General features: G+C 40.9%; 1 long non-coding RNA gene across 1 annotated transcript in view; it reads left to right on the top strand.

Annotated features, from left to right (window-relative positions):
* Positions 1–12,153, top strand: part of LOC119566566 — a 97,850-nt gene extending 85,697 nt beyond the window's left edge. The window contains exon 6 of the long non-coding RNA XR_005225758.2: positions 10,060–12,153. This is a non-coding gene — a long non-coding RNA (uncharacterized LOC119566566). The remainder of the gene's footprint in view (positions 1–10,059) is intronic.
* The last annotated feature ends 3,584 nt before the right edge of the window (positions 12,154–15,737 follow it).

Here is a 15,737-nt window from a genome sequence, read left to right as displayed (position 1 = left end):
AGTGTCAGCAGCATCTCAGTGAGCAGCATAATGCTGTACTCTTCTTCTTTCTCCATTATTATAACCACCAGAGACTACCTGCTCTGCTGACTCTGCAGCAAGGGAGAACTGTTTCTGTGCATCTCACAACGTGCCAAGGCACTACCATGATACAAATATTAGCAGCCAACTCTCAAGCAAGAGACTTTTTTCTCTCTCCTTCAGTCTAATGCAAAGCCAACAACAAGAGAGAGTTATAGGCTTACAACTGAGTAATATGCCAGTCTTCCTCTGTCCAGCTGGCAGAATAGAGTGAGAGCATCACAGGCCCAGTGCCAGACCGTACTGTAAGCCAAATAACTTATGCCCCTTTTGCACGGTAAAAATGACAACTGGGATGAAGCAACATAAGCAGCTAAGACCAGAATACTGATCTACACTGATGGCATTCGACTACCACATTGTGCTCATCATGCCTATATAGTACAATACTTTGGTGAAATCTAGGGGGAATGATAATACTGTAAAAGTTAACTTGTAATAAGTTCTTTGACTTATGTGAAATGGAACAATCATCACAGTCTTGTTCTTAGTAGACAGGTGGTGCAGGTTGGCCCTAACTGCCATCCTTAGCTGACACAGTGTCAGTAGAGAGACTAATGAATGAATAGTCATGGAGACTGAAATACTCTCTTAGCCCCAGAGGTGATCCCTCCAGGCGAGGATCAAGACATTTTGTCAGGGGAAGCTTACATTGCCAGTGCCCAGGCTGTCCCCTGTTTAGTCCTTAGTGTGCTCTGTCTTTCTCAAGCACTAACTTTAATTTTAAAACTAAATAAAATAAAGGGACATTTTCAGATTTTTTTTTTTACATGCCCCATTGCATGTAAAGGTGTCTTTTTCAGTTTCTAAGTACAAGTTAAGGCTGGATCCTGCAAACTGAACCATGTGTGTGGCCCTCTGTGACAATGTGGGTACCCACTGCCTTCAGTTGGTATCCACGCAGGTGGATGCTTGTACGGACATGGAGCTGATGGCAAGACTGGGGCCCAATGGCTCATTTGTCCCTTAGAGCCACAGCTTTGCACTGAGGGAAGTACAGAGCTGCACTGGCAGGAGCTCTAGAAGAGCGCCTCTTGGAACTCTCTGCATGCAGGGAGAGCATGTCTACTGCTATCTCTTTTAAGGGGCTATGGGATGCTCCCTCCATGTGGCCTGCCAGCTCTGGGGGCTCCCCAGCAACTTGCAGAATTGGGCCCTTGGTAAAGTACATATTCAGGTGCAATTCAACTCAGTACACCTGTTTATATCCAACTAGTGTGAAGAGAAACTGATGCACAATTGCCCATTTTGTTATTTTAGAAGATGTCCCTTTTCAGATATGAATATAAACGTTATTGCTTGTAAACTGGCCTACATGTGTTTTGTGATCTGTTTATAAATAATGGATGAAGGAATTCTCATAAGGGAAAACCATACAATTTACCTACAAGAATTCTGTCAAAATGTGAGTTATCTTTAAGCTCTCTCCCTACCTTCCCCTCCTTTCTTACAGGGCTTATATTCCTCATTTCCCCATTGTTGCTTGTCTGGAAACAGACCCTTCAAGGAGCTAAAGATTTAAAATTAAGTAGGTAAACAAATATATTTGTGACTCACTTTAGATTTTAACATGGACCCGAACCATATGCATAGATGGTTTGCAAACTACTATGCAAAAAATCTATTCTTGTGGTACTTTTCGGTTGACTAGAAACATTAAAAAATAAAAATCATAGAGAGCCTCTTGTGATGAAATGGTTAGAACACAGGATTTGGATTCTGTTCCCAGCTCTGTCACAGATTTCCTGTGTGACTTTAGGAAAGGTATTGAGCCTTTTGGTACCTCTGTTTCCACATATGTAAAATGAAGATAACACTTCCCTTCTTTACAGGGATGTAGCATAGGTTAAGCAATATTAGATGTGGTAGTGTGGTCCAGCAAAAAGGCATTGATCTAGCACTTGGGAGACTTCACTTCTATTCCTGGCTCTGCTCTGTGATATAGGCACAGAGCTTTGGCTAAAGTCTCTCTGCCTGGGTTCCCTCCAATATTTTTTCTATAAGCTTTTCAGGGCCGGGGCTGTCTATTACTATGTGTCTGTACAGTGTCTTTCACAATAGGAGCTCAACTTGTTTGATGTAACCAGGCTGTATAAATATTGTTTATTATTTGCATACCTGTGGTATGGCCTGAGATCAAATGTAAGGTAGTGTAGCAATCCAGAGTATTGTATTATGGTTATTTTAACTGAAACATACAGAGGTTTACACATTTAATTGTAAAGCCGAGTTGGAATTATAACATATAAGGAACTGTGTGCTACAAAAGACAGCACAGCCGTTCATTCACAAATGTAGAAGCTAGGGCTAATTACAACCTGGGATCAGGTCTAGCAAGTTTTAAAATACTTTACAGATATTTCGTAAAACGTCTCTGAAAGCACTCCGACAAATAGAGTCAATGTTATACAATAAAACATTCAAGAAAAACTTAAACAAATCAAAATTCAAAGGAAAAGATGCAGTTGCAATGTCCTCTGGAAAGACCGCAGAAAAGAAGAGGGCGAACAAGATCTATAACTCTATATAATTATCCTTATTTGCCTTCAGCATTCAAAATGGGCAGATTGAAAATATTTAACAACAGAAGACAATCAAGCATTGTTTCAAAAAACCGAACAGCACAAGGGATTTATCATCAGCTACAGGGAATATAGACACTGGGCACGGTGGCATGCGCCTGTAATCCCAGCTACTTGGGAGGCTGAGGCTGGCGGATTGCTCAGCTGCAGTGCACTCTGCTGATCCGGCGTCCGGTACCCCTGACAGCCTGGCCAGTGAGTGGCCGAAGGACTGGCTAGAATGACGTGTTGTGAACAGCGCTCTCTCTGTGAGGGCTGATGAACTGATTGATCAAGGTGACAGGGAATATATCTTAATGATCTAATAAATGTGGAGGGCCTAGCCAATGATTGGAAAACCATTGTAAAAGTGTAAAAACCAGCAAAAGAATCTGTAATAATGTCTTCCACAGATGATGTACCAGGGGCTATTCAGCAAGGTCTGCGGTAGGAAGGAGGTGGCTGGTCAGAAACTAGAAATACTTTAGGGTCTTTTTGCAATACGAATTGATATATGTGATCTCACTGGAATGTGGATCATTGTAGGAAAAGACATAGCAGCTTGTCTCCAGTTCAAGTACATTCATATTTAAGCATTTGGGTCCTGATCCAAGGTCCATTGAAGTTCATGGAAAGTCTCCCATTGATTTCAATGAACTCTGGATCAGAGCCTAAAAGTTTGTGCCATCTCATTATGGTTTGCCTAGGCAGCTTGCAAAACATATGTACACATTTCTCATAATAAGACATGCATCTTAAAATTCCCCTCCTATCCCCGCAGATATAAAGGAGGCTACACCTGACTGGCAAAGCTTTTCAGAGAGAGTTTGTCCCACAAATTAATTTGATGATCCTGTTGCATGGGTGAATACCGTAGAAAAGCATTCTTAAATATTAATTTTGATTTTTGAATGGATGTCAGTCAGTCACCCATGTTCACATCCCTTTTGCCTACCCTTCCCATAATTATTCTAGTGAAGGAGTTTGCTCGTGGGAAGTGTTTGCTGACACAGAAAATTCTAAACAAACATTGCAGAGTTGCACTTATAAAGTGAATTTTGTATTCACACTAGAAACTCGATACATTCATCCCAGACAACATTAGACAACACGGTGCGGGGAATGGCTCTGGGCACTGTACACCAGAGCTCCTACGGCTGATAGCACTGGGGAGATATATCAGTGCAAGCGCAATGGTGAGCAGTTTATCCACAATTGCCAAGATAGAAAGAGCGCAACGGCCAGATTTTCAAAGGTATTTAGGAGGTGTCTAAAGAGGCAGCACCTAGTGGGTTTTTCAGAAGAACCTACCTGTATCTTTAGGTGCCGAAATTCTTTTCAAATCTGGCCCCTTGCCACTAAATCCCAATGTCCCTCTGCAGAGCAAGGCCTTTCAAAAGGAAACATTAACAAGGCTACTTGATACACAAGCACATATATACTTTAGGAACACGCTTTGAAAAGACCCCTTCCTCTAGACTGCTTTAAGTACCTGGAAGTGATGAAGCATAAGCCTGTAGCTTCATGGATACAAATAATTTTCTCATGCAGTGGGCAACTAATGAAGCTATTGTAATCCCGAAATATATGGAGCTTCAAAGGCCCATACCGGAAGTAAACTAAGCAGAGAGGAAGGATAGTCTTGTGGTTGAGGCACCGGATGGGGACTCCAGAGATCTGTTCCTAGCTCTGCCACAGACTCCCTGGGTAACTTTGAGCATGTTGGCTGAATCCCTTTGTGCCTCAGTTCCTTATATGTAGAATAGTGATGGCAATATTTCCCTACCTTACATGGGGGATGTGAGGATAAATTTGTTACTGGTGCTCAGGTCTTCAGTGAAGTGAGTCTGTAAGTACATAGTTAAAAGTGGTCATCTAAAATTGATTTTCTAAAAACCAAGTTACCTCAGCATAAAGAATGCAATCCATAGTATCAGTCAAATCACTGTTAAGCATAACAATGGTTCCATGCTTGCCGTGTTCAGAGACTCATTTTCAGAAACGTAAAGAGTTTGTATTTCAGTTCCCTTCCCAATGGCTGGTCAATAAATAGCCATCATCCCCTAGGCAATTTTTGGATTACCAGTGGTGCTGCAATAACACATCCTTTTGTCGTCAGAACTCAAGCAATCCTTGAACATCAGTCTTCCTCACAGTCCTCCCAAAACAAAGAAAAGAGGAGAAAATAATTCATTCCAACCAATAGAGACTTTAAAACTTTTACTTCTGAAAGCCCAGCTACAATTTGGGCCAGATTGTGACTGACCAGCATGGCTAGTATGGGGTGGCGTAGGGCACAGGGGCCAGTCACAGACACAGTCCCTGTGCTCCTGTGCACATGCAAGCAAAATACATGATTCATGTACACAATCATGAAATATGTATGCAAGTATTAGGTACACACAACTCAAAGTCTGACCCAATAATTATTTTACATTTATTAAGAACAGACCTTTGCATTCTGTAAGATTGCAGAATGTTTACTAACTTTACATCACTTCACTCACTGCTCCATTTTATGTTCCCCTTGGATGCAATTTTTGCAGCATCCTGCAATGCTATCCTACAGTTTAAGAAAGGAAGTGAAATAGAATATTGCATGCAACTGAAATTGCAGATAAATATTCATAGTAAGTCAAAAGTTTTATGGTTCTTTTGTTGGGGGAAAAAAAATCACATTTCCCATCAAGCTGAACAAAAGGGCCCAGTTGTGAAATCACTGGGAGTTGTGCACATAGTGAAATGTCTAATAATATGATAAGCTGTTATAGGGAAGAAAAGCTGGTAGAAAATTGTGCAAATTGGGGACATTGCAGAAAAATTAAGCCACTATATACTATTTGTTCAACCATAAATAAATCACTGCATGTCATTCCCCACATGGTTCCTCTGTTCTATGTCTGACATTGATCCCATACTATGGGACAGCCCTTAGGTTTTTAAAAGCGAACACAGGGTCCAGAATCAAACACTCCATTCATATTTAATTTGTTTATCTAGCAAAGTTGAATGAATTCATATTACATTGATGCGTAATGATTACACACTGCCTTGTTACTTCATCTGTAACGTACAACATAGTAATTATGAACGTTCTCAGCCTTGTTAACAAAACTCAGCTAATGACAGAAGTGAAAAACTGAGTAGCATTTATTATTTATTTATCATAAATACTTGTAAGATAAGTTATAATGATTTGCTTCTATCTATTCCACCTATCTTGCATCACCTGTCTGTGTGATGGAAGTGGGCTGGAGCAGTAGTAAAAATATTACTGAGAGAAACCAAAAGGATAAATGAACAGTCTGAAGTCTGCGCTTTCAGTACAAAATCCATTGTCTACGTCATGCACGAATATCAGGAGATGCTCTGTTTTCAGCATTAGCAAGCTGCATGTAGTCTTGTATCTTTACAAAATAATTATGCTGGATTTATTCATCCCCGAACACAGTGATTTTTTCATGATGAGATAGCATGGTAGTTCAGTGAAAGGATAATTTCATCTCACCCTGAAGCTGTGAAGCTCTAAAAAACTCCCGAGTCAGTCGATGTCAGCACGTTCACAAGAACTGCCTATTGCAAGGCATGTCTCCTACACAATAAGGCCAATGTCTGTGTTTTCCTAAATGTTACATAAGTGGGACAGAAAAATCTCTCGCGTGATTTCCTCCATGACTGTTTTCTGTATCTTTAGTAGACACTCAATGATCCCCAGACTCATCATTCTGACTGTTCACCTCTCCCACTCCTGTGCTTGTGCCTTCATCCAAGCCATCCCCTGTTCCCTATAGAACCTGCCAATCCCAGTGTGCCAGGCTCCCTCTCTCCTTGCACTGAAATCTTTCTCAAAAGGCCACTTCTGAAAATGCTAGCCTTTGTCGCCACTATCCCAATTAAAAATAAAAGTGTGTCCTGCAAGGTGAAATCCTGGCATTACTGAAGTCAATGGGAGCTTTGTCATTCACCTCAGCAGGGCCAGGATTTCATCCTAAGTCTTTAGTTGTGTCTTGTACAGTACCAACCTCAACATCAGCGTATACATAGTGCACAGCTTTGCTTTCTCTACACTCCACCCTGCTACTTTCCTGACCTGTGTTTTCATTCAGTTTCCCACTGAGTCGCTCATTTCTGACTTTATGCCTCTTCCATACCATGAAGTATATGGCCAGGTAGGCACCCAAGTGACCCTTTGGTGTATGAAAATTACTGAATTCAGACACCCATTGGAAACTGTAACCCAACAGCAATAACTTACATTGATAAAGTATAGTGCCTTTCATCCAACAGGATCCCCAGGCACATCACCAACTTAACATATACAGGACTCAATTCATCCATTGTGAAAAATAAGGTGTCCCTGGGATGGAAAGTGGCAACGCTTACCAGGCTCTGTTAAACCCTACACAACAGTTCAGAACAGGAGGCAAATATTGCATCCAAATTAAAATGCAGATAAATCTTGCAAGGTGGGCAGTGCCTTCCGCCAGCTAATGACAGTTGAAGGCGCTGTGCTTTGCTTCATGCAGGACTGGGCCTCATAGATTTTATGGAGAACTAGGTGCCTAATTACCTTTGAAGATCTGTCTGTAAAGCCGGGTGGGTCTCAAACCCAGGCCTGCAGAATTGACAGGCAGCTAACACCTCCACACTGCTACCCAGCAGCAGTTGTAACCAACTCATGCTCCCCTACCCACAATCTGCTGCGGGCACAGACCACAGGAAGTCCCATCTCAAGGGGTTCAACAAACTGCAGCCTTATGGTGCCTGGTTAATTCCCTGCCCTATATAAACCCAAGGGGTGTTTCAGGAAGTGTCCATGCAACAACACGGATCACTAGCTAGCTGCCACGACCACCCTGCATTCTCTGTTCCTGAACTCCTGGTATTGACCTCAGCTCTGACTTGAGCCTTGACTCCCACTTGAACCCCGGAATATCCACATGGACCCTGATACCTAGTATTGACCCTTAGCCTGATCCCCTACCTGTCCAGGTCTGCCCTTCAGCCTGATCATTGACCTTGATACTGACTCCAAACCTTGGTGTTTGTTCCTGCCACTAGTCCCGCCTACATTCGCCCATGATCCTGACACTGGGCCCTAACACACATTGAAGTCAATGGAAAACTCACAGGCTTCATTCTTTACAGAACTAGGCTCTACATGAGGGAGAAAAAACTGTCACACTGATATGCAAAGCAAATCCTCAGGAGAGTTATTTTACCTTAACATTAGGAACAGGAAATAAGCGTGCATGGGTAAAAATTAAGGATCATGAGATAGGGACTCTAAACTATTTCTGCTGTATTCTGAATAGTCTATAAATTCTACAGTTTCATTTTAAAATAAAATTTGTCAAAAATTTCCAGAAGCGGACACTGTTTCGGGGATGCCTCTCTTTGGCCCTAAATCTCTACCCTTCATTGTAATGATGCAGCCATCGTAACATAAGTCAATCTAAAGCTGTCTCCAGCCAGATACTAGTAATAAAGATGAGAATTCACCTCTCCGTACCCCATTCATCTCAAGGAAGTCTGAATTTTGGTGAGCAAAAACCATCTGAGATTTAACACTGCATCTGTCCTGACTCTCACCCCTGAATCTTCTACCACAGAAGCAGTTCAGTTATTCAGGGCTGAACAACTTTTATCCCAAATTGGAAAATATTTAAAAACAAGAAACACTCGCCTCTATTTCTGAGGTGAGGCAGGCTGGATTTACTAGGCAATCTCCTATCTGGAATGGTTCTGCTGATTGATACTGCTATGACAGAAAAGAAAATTATCTTTACCTCCATCACAGCCCTGGAATGTTAAACCAACCCTGCCTGGAATTAATTTGATCCCTGGCTCTGACTGTCTTTTATATTAATGTCCCCATTAGACCACGGAAACTTTCATTAAAAAAAGAATCAGACTAGCAGTTTTGGTTGCTTTCATGGGAATAACTTTCACTAAGAATCGAAATAACTTGGTCAGCTGCAAAACATGCCAGGAGGCAGCAGTACTGTGCCAGTCACTTGTTAGCCATTGCAGAATCCACCTCTCTTCCTCTGAGTAGTCCGTGGACTAGAACAACCAGATTTTTTTTTTCTTTTTTTCTTTTTTTTTTTTTTGTGACAGTGCCCCTGCAGTACAGTGCAGTGACTGGCTTTAGGACAAGAGGAGTCAAGGTGTCCTTTAGCCTTTCCTGGCTCCCTTCACAAGCATATTTCTCCCATTTTAAGTCCATGTGGCAATTCTCTTTAATACACAGGGACTGAAGAGATTTTTTCCTCCAGTTTCGTGTCTAGATTTTGGCAATAGTACATACAGAGATTAACACTGTTTACTGTAGGTATAATAAATAGCAACATTTTACTTTTCAAAATCTACCAGATTGAACCAAATGGCACATTATCAAAAAACCCTCTTGAGACATGGATATCCTGTACTCCACCTCCACAATAAAGTGTTACATCCCACTTAGATCCAAACACCTAACTGCCTCTCTTAGTGTACACTAGGGTTCACATTCAAGATTGACTCAGGGCTAGGGTTTGGATTCAGGTTCAACATCATCAGCCTCTTTCTATGAGCTACCCATTTTGTGAGATTTTTGGCTGCATCAAAACCCGATCCAGGAAAAAGGCCCTTTTTGGATCCATTCAGAAAGTAAAGCTGCTGGTGCCAGTTGAAACTGGGGATTTGGATCTGAATTCTCCCCCCACCCACCCCCACCACACACACACACACACACACACAAATCAAAGGGGGTTGGATTAGAGAGATTTCAGTATTGGTCCATCTCTAATTACATATTATACAAAATCTTCAATCCAAAACTTTATTCCCCCTCAGGCAAAATTACTCAGTGCACTCACTGACCAGAGAAACCACACACCAAACAAGCTGTTTGCCAACTAAGCAGGAGTTTACTCTGCACAGAAATCAAAGGGACTACTTGCAGAGTAAGATGCTATCAAAGTGGGTAGCATCTTAATATGAATCTCAATATGATTAGTTCCAGTGAAATACATGGGACTCTTTGTGGAGTCATAAGGAAACAATAAGCAGCCAGTTTGTTAGCTGATGACACATATTAAGAAGACTGAGCTCCAGCCAGACAGAGGAAGTTGGAGAGAAAAGGTGGGTGAAGTAATATCTTTTATGGAACCAACTTCTGTTGGTGAAAGAGACAAGCTTTTGAGGTCTTCAGGTCTGAAGAAGAGCTCTGTGTAGCTCAAAAACGTGTCCTTTTCACCAACAGAAGTCAGTCCAATAAAAGATATTAATAACCTCACCCTCCTTGTCTTTTTAATAGGAAGTTGGAAATGGAGCATCAGGAAAAGTCCATAGCTCTTTTTATTTATGTTCTGCATTTGTTTCTATTTAATTATTTTATTTGATTTAATTTAATTTCATTTGTACATTCATGTAGCACCATATTTGCCAGATCCAACTCTCTACAGGTATCCAAAACATTCCATCCGTTTTTGGCTGCAGCTTCCTGTGTCTTTGGATGAAACTCTGATCATCTCTATAGCAACCTGCAGGGAACTTAGAGTGAAGAGCACAGGCTGCAGAAGGTAAGAGTTTGGAAGAGGCACCAGGAAGTTAGTCATTATGTATATGGCTGGAATGCTAGCCCTAGTTGCAGCATCTTTGTAAATATTCTCTTAATAAAAGAGCTAGTTTAGTTTTACCAGCATGCAGTTCTCTTGTGTTATTACCCAGCACATGATACATGAATCCTTCATATACTACAAATGAGACATTTTGATATGTGTCATAATTCTAAAAGGAAATTTGCCTAATCATTAAAATGAGAATCCTCGGGGATCTCACAGCTGCCTAATTAATATCAAAGATTTTTTTAAAAATTCAGGTATTTTAAAAATATTGCTTTTCATTTCCTTAAGTTACACAGATTTTTCTGAAACCATCAAAGGCAATTGTAAAAAATCACTGTAGTTTTCCTTTAAATAACTGCAAATATACCTCATAAGTAAAATTTACAGCAAGGCTTCATTTAAGATTTGAGTATTAAATATGAAATTGTTGCTGTCCACAAAGATCATATAGCTAAATAACTATGGACACCTCTGATGACCAAACTAAAATTACACAGAGCATGTTATGTGCATATGTAAGTGTGAAAGTTATTTGATAGATTTTAAAACTTTGAAGCATTTTGTAGCCCTGTCACTCTCCCCCCATTTTTTTCTTTTTAGCTATTTCATGCCATTTTAATTTGCTTGCTTTATGCTCAGGACATTGGATTTTTATACATATCATACTCATGTATTATATTTTTTCTGTTATATAATCAGTTTAAAAGCCACTACAATATGAATAAAAAATGAGATTCCTACAGATATATGTGTTTTGTAGAACTGGATACAATTTCTCCAAGTTATAACTAAAATCAGTGTATTTTGCTAGCCCCCCGCCCCCAGGGCTTTCTTGTAGGTAATATATTGAGAATGATTCCAAACACTGAAGTCTATTAGTTATCCTGCTGGATGTCATAATACCAGAGAGAGAGAGCGTCTATAAAGTAGATAAACAAGCTTTCAATGTACATCAAAGTAAAACTGAGTTAGAAGATACAGTAAATAAAAATCTCACCAGTCAGACCTGGTGGTAAACAAGAGACCTCTAGTACTAGACTTAATTTTGTGCCAAGATGTGTGTATCCCTGAGGCCAAGTCTCTCTGCATCAGAATTCCATAGTCTGGCTGCTTCGATCCATGAGTTAAAGCCATGAAAGGAATGGACAAGCCAATTTAGATCAATGAACAAACCTTAAATATTCATCCTGCCAAATCCTGGAGCAATTTATGGGGGCAGAAGGACAGGAGAAAGGAGAGGCAGCATTGTCTATTAGTTAAAGTTGGGAGATAGTGGTCAAGATGCCTGGTTGGAGTCTATACCGAGCTCATCTGGACTATGTCTCAGTTTACCCATCAGTAAAATGGCTATTTTATCTACCTTACAGGGATGTGTTAAGGCTTCATTTTTTAATGTTTACGAAGTGCCTGAATCCTGATCACGCTGGGTGAAGATATCAATACCGTACCTTTTGTCAATGTGTTACTGCATAAAAAATAATTGCAATATGTAAGGAGAAACCAAGTCTCTTGGTTCTTACCAGAGGAAATATTGATATTTTACCTCACACTTGTTCTTGGTGAGGCTGAGAGTCTTTGTTGTTATTTCACTGCAGCTCAAAGTCTGGCCCAAGAAGACAGCTTGAGAAACTGGCTTGTGCTCTGGGGAGATCTCTGGGGAAAGGAGCTAAGGAATCATTTCCCAAAGCCACGACTATAGCCTGTAATAGCCCCTGTGGCTGGAATGTCCCCTCTGCAGGCAGAAATGGCCAGTAAGGCCATGTAGTCACACACCAACCATGCTTACATGCTTCAGCCTATCCCACAAGCTTTCCTCTGTGCTGTATGCAGGAAGTTCCTGAAAAATTATATTAGATAGACTCATCTGCCGAGTGATGAATGTCAAACAAATATTTATTAAGGAAAAGCACCTATAAGTAGTGATCAGTTACTTACAAGTGGAAAGCACATCAGGATGAACTCACCTGTCACCTTCAGCAATGGACAATCCACAGTTTCAGCTTCCCTTTGTCAGGCTGACATATATATCTTTTTTGTTATCTTTTCTTATAAATATGTATTAGTCTCTCATTTCCCTATCAATTCTCCACTCCTGTCAGTACAAGGTGTGTACTAACTCTAACTGTTCTGTTTTAGCTTTGTTGTTTAGGGTTGCAACCCTCTAGGATTGTCCTGGAGCCTCCAGGTATTAAAGATTCTCCTTTAATTAAAGATTATGTCATGTGATGAAACCTCCAGGAATACATCCAACCAAACTTGGCAACCCTACTGTAGTTGCTAGCATCTTCTGTATTCCTCACAAACATAATTGCTCTGCATCTTTCTTACACATGTGCAACGCTACTTATGCTTAAACTGTAAAAGAGTTAAACCGCAGCAGGCTTCTGTGAGGCCTAACTATGCCTTTGCTCCCAATATGTTTGCTCGTAAGTACATAAAAGGTTGTTACAAGGAGGAGGGAGAAAAAAAATGTTCTTCTTAACCTCTGAGGACAGGACAAGAAGCAGTGGGCTTAAATTGCGGCAAGGGAAGTTTAAGTTGGACATTAGGAAAAACTTCCTAACTGTCAGGGTAGTTAGGCACTGGAATAAATTGCCTAGGGAGGTTGTGGAATCTCCCTCACTGGAGATTTTTAAGAGCGGGTTAGACAAACACCTGTCTGGCATGGTCTAGATAATACTCAGTTCTGCCATGAGTGCAGGGGACTGGACTAGATGGCCTCTCGAGGTCCCTTCCACCCCTATGATTCTAGGATATTGGATCCCAAGCACTCTGAAGAGTGCAAGTGCCATGGGCAGGCATCTCACAAACCATCCCACCCCATTTCTGCTGTATGCAGGACCCAGCACACCTTGGAATGGGGAGGAGCAGAATTTGCTCCACATGAGTAATTTACTCTTTACAGTTCAAACCTAACCCGTGGTAGTCAGCGTTGGTAGTGTTAATAATCCAGAATGAAAGGGGATATTTCCAAGAGCCCAATATACACTTGTAGTTTGCATCTATCTGCTAGTGTTTTCTCAGAGGAATGTGTACAAGGCAGATCGAGCAGAAATACCAGTCACATCTGCAGCATTTCCACTCACCCCATCTGCTTTTTATTTCATCAGCTGGGAAAGCACAGCTCTAGTCATCTCAAAAGACCATTTTATAGGGATTAGTGTGGATAATTCAGAATTGATAGGAGGAAAAATGTATCCTGCTTGGCCAGATATTTTTAAAATGTATTTCTACTGGGTTTGATTACAGTGTAAAGACTTGTTTATTGTTGTTGCCAAGACACTGTAATAGATACAAGCTGCATTTAAGCATCCTCATACCTATTTGCCTAAACCATTTTTTTAGACCACAATATTAATAAACATTAACCAAAATCTGGATCTCTGTAATGTGACATGGGTCTAATTTCTTCCACTTCAGGCCAATGTCAGTATCACTAGCAGATTGAGGAGGGAACCCAGGAGGGAGGGTCTATTAAGAGATAGGTAGAGTTCAGTGACATGTCTATTATTTTTCTATTTTCATGGTGATGGATCAAGCATATAAGGTACAGAAGTTCAACAACCCAGAGACTCTCTGCTCCCACCATGCAACTGGAAAGAAAAACACTACTGAGCTACTGGGAGGAAAGAAGGCCTAGAATCCAGGCTGATGCCCCTTGTCCATGGACCTGGAGGCCACCTTCACCGCCTTAGAGCAGGAGGAAATACTACTGAGTTTCTCAGAGCAGGAGGGACACTGATCAGCACCATGAAAATACTAGAAGGGAGTGAAGAAGTATGTGGAAATTATGGCTTCACATTTGTGAATGATGATTTATTGTATGTTTTGTGAAATCATAACCAAAAATGTTAACTTCTAACTGACTAGTTTTATTAAATCTAAATGGTCATATCTCATTTCCTCCTTTGGTTATTATGACTGTGCAACAGTGAGATGACAATTGTTACAAAATGTTATGGCAGAGCAGGGAGGGATACTCCTACATTGGATTAAACTAATGGTACTCTCTAAATTGTCACTATATGGATTTAATTGCTCCCTTGCTTAATTTTTACCTGCATCCACAAGACGAGGACTTTGATAGTTGGCCAATAGGTAATCTGTGTTTTTCAGAAGGTAGAATTCTATTTTTCTGCAAGATAAAAATTGAGGGATTCTAGATATTGCACCTGCATCCGTCAATCTAAGCTTAGGGGCCATGTATAACTTGGAACCGTAACTAAAATAGAGAGAGACAAATTGTCCCCTCCTCCTCTGCATGTGGAAGGGGAAAAAAACCTAGTGGATGCCTTGTGATATGGGACAGTGCTTCCTTTCCAGCACTATTCCCGGTTCTTCTGACCTTACTGAAGGTTCTGCAAGGATCTGGATCCAAGTGTGAGGAGGGAATGGGCAATTGGGGGAGGGAGTGCAGCTGAAGAAATGGCTATTCTCCATGGCATTGTATCACACAAGCCTGTGGGAATTCGACATCAAAATTAATGCTAGAGTTCACTTAGGTATTGTGTCCCTATATGCTATGGAATAAATCCATGTGTGGGATTTCAGGGACAATTGGCCGGAGGGGAAGTCTTAGAGCACGGCTTCATTGGAGCTATGCAGCTAAGGGGCTGGTAGAGGGCTATAAGAGTCTGGAAGGCTGCAACGATGCACAGGACCTCTGTGTGGATGCCTCTTGCAGATCATCCTCAAGATGCATGTGGATCTCAGGCAATCTACAGATAGGGGATGCAGTCTCTGCCCTTTCCAGATGATATCAAACATTATGGAGTTTCTTGTCTCATACAGCTTATTCTCATTGAGGGGATGATTTGGCTACAGTTATTTTTCAAAATTATGTAATACTTTTAAAAGTTTGTTTGTATACAGTGTACACACATACACCAAGATCTGAACCCATTTGCTTACCGCTAAATAAATGAGTTGGTTAAAAACCCATAGACAATCAGTAAGATTTGTAGTCATCTTCTGCCACAATCATTACTGGAGTTCAAGCATGGACTGAGGCGAAATGTACCAAGGCATCCATTAGGTCTATTCAAGCTGTATATAGAAGTAAAACAAAATGGTACGGTATCCTGCAAAGACTCCAAGCTGAGGGGGTGACTGGGTTCATCTGTACTGACATTAGTTAGCAGCTGCAATGGGAGCCTGCGGATTGTCAAGTGTAGGAAATACTTCACAACTAGGGTACACACTGACAAAACACAAGTCTTAACAAGTACATAATTCAATAACCAAATGCTGAAATGGGTCTGTTCTTCCTCTCAATTTGTTGCACTTTCAGCTGCCTTTCCAGAATTAAAGTATATCATTTGTACGGAAATGGGGGAACTTGTGGAAGTCAAAGCATGGAGTCACAGTTTAAATCTATGCCTCACTCCTACCTTCTGAAACATTAAAATTAACTACAGCTTATTGCACGTGCTGACAGTCACTGCTATTTCGTGGTGCTGGCTGCATAACAGGATAAAACCTATAT

The sequence above is a fragment of the Chelonia mydas genome, chromosome 5 (genome assembly GCF_015237465.2).
Source record: "Chelonia mydas isolate rCheMyd1 chromosome 5, rCheMyd1.pri.v2, whole genome shotgun sequence".
Lineage (NCBI taxonomy): Eukaryota > Metazoa > Chordata > Testudines > Cheloniidae > Chelonia > Chelonia mydas.
Note: the sequence above shows the minus strand (reverse complement) of the source record. Positions and strands in the feature narration are given on the sequence as shown.